Here is a 4,916-nt window from a genome sequence, read left to right as displayed (position 1 = left end):
TAAAAATCAATCATAAATACAGTTTGTAACTAAAGACCAGTATAAAAGTCAGTACTCAGTAGTATATATTTTATTTATTTTTAATTTATCACCTTTGGCCTTTCAAATTTTTTTTCTTCTATTTTCTAAAGCTTACACACACCTTGTTATGTACCCTGCAAATTAATAATTTTTTGCTTAGATCACATTAATCATACATTTTGGCGTTGGTTTGGCAGAAGAGAATAATTTTAATCGTTGATTGAACAAAAGAAAAAAATTCATCACAAAGTCTTCTGTTCCGTTACGCAAACAAAAATACAAGGAATCAAAGAAATGCACTATTATATAATGATAACACTAAGGTCAAATTATTATAAATTCAAAACATGTAGTCATTAGGAAGTTAAATACTGATCCCACCCAATTGCAATGCAGATTTCGATTTTGTAATCAGCCGAAAAACATACTAAGTCAAAAAAGAGCGAATCATTCGTTGGATGAATTTGGTGATTTTGGCCAATTGACAATAGCCTTAGACCGTGACTAGTTTTCCTTGTTTCAACCTACAGAGCTTAATATTTTGTATTATATAATAATACTATATAATAAGATAGTACTTTTCATAAAAAAAATAAACCTCAGTTGTTATATTTTATTCCTTATGAAACTTCTTTGGAACAGTTGCAATATTTACGATGAGAGGAGACATGGGATGACATATGACTCCAGGATTTTTGTTAATAAGATGATGGTCTTTTGAGCCAGTAAATGTCCTATATTAGCTAGATTACTAAGAGAATTGAATCAAATAATAATGAATTGGAAATCATTACATTTTAAATTAATATATATATATATATAAGTAAGTATTTTTATCAACAATCTTTAAGTTTAAAAATCTCAAAATATACAAGTTTATAAAATTTTAAAATTGATATATTTGAATAATTAATTAGCATTTAATTACGTTACTCTATAATTAAATAAAGTCGGTCAAATACTAGTAGTAAGAAATTTAAGTAGCAGCTTGTACGAAGATTTAGGTTACAAATTAAACAAACAAACAAATATGTCATTTTTTAACAAGCACTGTGCTATTTAAAATATAATGAAGTAGTAATACTCATGTGTATTGTACCGGCTAGGTTTATAATATATAGTAAACTAGTATGTTGTCTAGTGCGATGGAAGAATGGCGTTTATACGATTTTATTGAGGATATGTAAAAAATATTGTTTATTTAGATTTTATATTAAATTGTTAAAATAAACAAATTAATAATTTACATAAAAATAAAGTTAAAAATTCAGTTTTTAAATAGGTTAAAAATATGTGTAAAATTTAGAAAGGAATAATGTTTTGTTAGAAAATAAAAATTTCAATGATTGCATTAACATCAAATTCTGGTTCTTCAGTGTATTTTATTTGTATAAATAAAAAAGTATTTGTAACAAATTGAAATTTGACTTTTTAATAAGTGGAACATCTTTTTGTCAGAGCTTAACACATATGTTGATAATATCAAGTTATATTTGTGTTTTACAAATATCTTTATAGAAAAATGAATGCATTGAAATGATTTAAATATTAAGAAAATAATTCATGCCAAATATGATCTTAATACATAAAAAGTTGAAAGTATTATAGAAATAATATCACCATGTAGTCACAGGAATTTCTCAATCAATTTTTGGATGATTCAAATGAGTCGGTTTAGGTTACGGTTAAATGATTCACTAACTTTATTCCTAAATATAATACTATTTTAATTACTTCACACACTTTGAAAAAGTTAGGTTAATTTAGTTATTAATTTATTAATAATTTCTCAAAATTAACCTGTTTTATATCATTGGAAATTAATTATATGAATACAGAATTGATAAAAAAAATTATTAGTTTAATACACAGGTAATTTATTATATATCTCCAAAATGTAAAAAAAAATATTCCCAAACAATTTTTATTTTGTGCATTGACATAACTTTACTTTTAATTTATTTAATACATATAAATATACAAACATGGTCATGATTTATTTTTTAACTCTTGATTTTATTAGTATTTGACAAATTAGAAATAAAAACTGAAAGTATTACGGAAATAATACTTTCAGATTTTATTTCTAATTTGTACATAAATACTTTTATGCATAAAACTATTTCTCCGTCTATGGATAAATACTTTTTAAGCTTTTCAAAATTTTTATAATTTAATATAAAAACTAATTTAATATGAACATAAATATTTTTATAACTCAAGTCAAAATTTACATAATCATATACATTTTTCCTTAATAAAAGAATTAATATGTAGATAATTTAAGTAAATAATTGGTTTTTACATCAAGTAAAATAATTGTTAAAAAACACATTATCAATAAAACACATTATCATTAATTGATTAAAATAAAATTTATATATCTAATTCTTTAAATATATAGATCAAGCTAGATTCTTTTAAAGTATATGGAAATATGCATTCGTGTGTCTTTGGAAGTACAAGACAAAAATATAAAACACGTGCCTAAATCGGACGGGAACCTAAAAATTCAACTTTAAAGCTAAGCATATACTATAGTGAATGATTAATTGATGATACAGATTGCAATGAAATGAACCCGCACGATGGTCTGTGGTGATGAAAACGATACACACGTGTCAAGCAGTTGGTGCTAGAGTTTGGGTGGTTATACCAGCCATTTTGGAAAACATTGTTTGGCTACTTGTTTCTCAAACACCTTCATCACTCCTCATATTTCGAAATCTTTCTAGGGTTAGGAAAATCAGATAAATTTATTTGTTTGAGAAAGTTAAGAAACTTTAATCATTCATGATATATAATTTTCTTATGAGTATATAAAAATTTATTTTTTAAGGTTAAATTCAACTTTTTTTTTATCACAATGAGAATAATTTATTTCAAATATACTAATAATGTATTAAAGTTTTTATATTATTATTTGATTATATATAGTCATATACCAACAATAATTAAATAGTTAAAAGTGTAACTTTTTTCAACAATAATGCATCAAAATTAAACTTAATTGAGAATAAGAAGTGTATGTACTAACAACATCTCCGGTAAAATTAGTAGGTGAGTGAGTTTTTGATGATATGTATAAAAAAATAAAATCTTTGCTAACTATATTTAGAATAAATGATTAATTTAATTCTTAAATTTTTATCTAACAATAAACTATTATTTTAGTTTTTGAAATTATAGACAGTATATAATTTATTTAGAGAAGAAAAAAAAAACAAAGACAATTTATCATTTAGACGGATCCAGACTAATTTTGACTGCTTTTATATTTCAAGAAATAATGTTTTTATTTTTAAAAAAAATAAAATTCTATTTACTTCTTAATAAATCACTTTTGTATAATATAAATATCTTAATGGAATTATCATGATTCCTGAATAATATTACCACACACTCTTTATCAAATATCTTAATGGAATTATCATGGTCCCTGAATCAAAACCTCTAACTGAACATTATCCATTAAATTACCCAAAATTAGACTTAAAGTTGGCCACTTTAATTCGAATGACTGGGATTTTTCAAAAGTAAACAATGGAAATTAAATCGGAATATCAAATACTTATTTATAAAACCACTTAATTGTTTAATTTATTGATGAACTAGTGTAGATTTTTCCGGTTTAATCAATAATTTCTGAGTTTGAACTTTAGTCATGTTATTATGTCAAATACATATAACTAAATATTTGTCATTTCATAGTAGTTCTAATTGACTTTAATAGTATTATCTTTGATAAAAGATATATGTGGTCTGGATAAAAATACTTAATTATAAAACTTAAATTAATTATAATATGAATGACCTGTATAAAAAATTAAATTAGAAAGATTATTTAATATATTGTTTTATTTTTTTGAAAATTCTAAATCATTAATTAAACGTATGGTAGAGGCTTGAGATGTGAGTTGTATTTTTTTTTTCCTTTTATGTTAACTCCTTATATACTTACAAGTATATCCATAAATATTTGTTTACCCCCATAAAAATCATACAGTAAAATGAATACCCACCACGAAAATAAAGGTAGAGAAGCTCACTCATGCCTGCTCCCGTGCCATTGTTTTTCATGACCCCTCATATCAATTAGGTAATGGTATTTATCACCTAACTTATTATTGATGCATGCACTTTAGTAATCATGATAGTTATTTAAAATAACGTATGTACTAGCTAGGGCAAAAGTCTTTTACTGAATCAACCAATCAACCTTGTTTCACCCCCATTTCTTTTGAGTTTAATTTAGCACTTGTATTATCACTCATCTTGGTTCTTAATGTAACTCAGAGAACCTCACTAATAACTTCTAGTATAGCAACAAAAGGATATTTTATCTCATAATTAAATAAAATGGTGTTTAATTAGATATTAGAAAAATTATTAGCCGGCCGGTAAGACTAACCATTTAACCCTTAAAAAATTGAGTAGGAATGATACGTGAATTTGAATAAGGTAGCATAAATTTTTTTTTGAATAAGGTAGCATATAATATTTATCTTTATATACACAATATAAAAAAGAAATACTTGTTCCTATATTCACACATAATAATAACTCTTCAATCATTTTTTTTATAAGAAACAATTTTTGGTTAAAAATACGCAAAAAAAAAAATCTTATAAAAAAGACACAGAGGAGTACTATTACTCATTCCCATACATTACGGATATATCTAGATATTCATAACTAAAGTTATTAGTAACACTTTAAATAAATAAAAAAGAAATACTTTTTACTATTATAATTATAAAACATGATAAAATTAACAAGATATTTAACTGTATTCCAATATATAAACTAATTAATTTTAAAACGTAGTATATGTTTAGTACTTGAAAAAAACAGAATCATTTAATTGCAAAATTAACATAATTAAAATAACTAAT

The sequence above is a fragment of the Glycine max genome, chromosome 10 (assembly GCF_000004515.6).
Source record: "Glycine max cultivar Williams 82 chromosome 10, Glycine_max_v4.0, whole genome shotgun sequence".
NCBI lineage: Eukaryota > Viridiplantae > Streptophyta > Magnoliopsida > Fabales > Fabaceae > Glycine > Glycine max.
Note: the sequence above shows the minus strand (reverse complement) of the source record.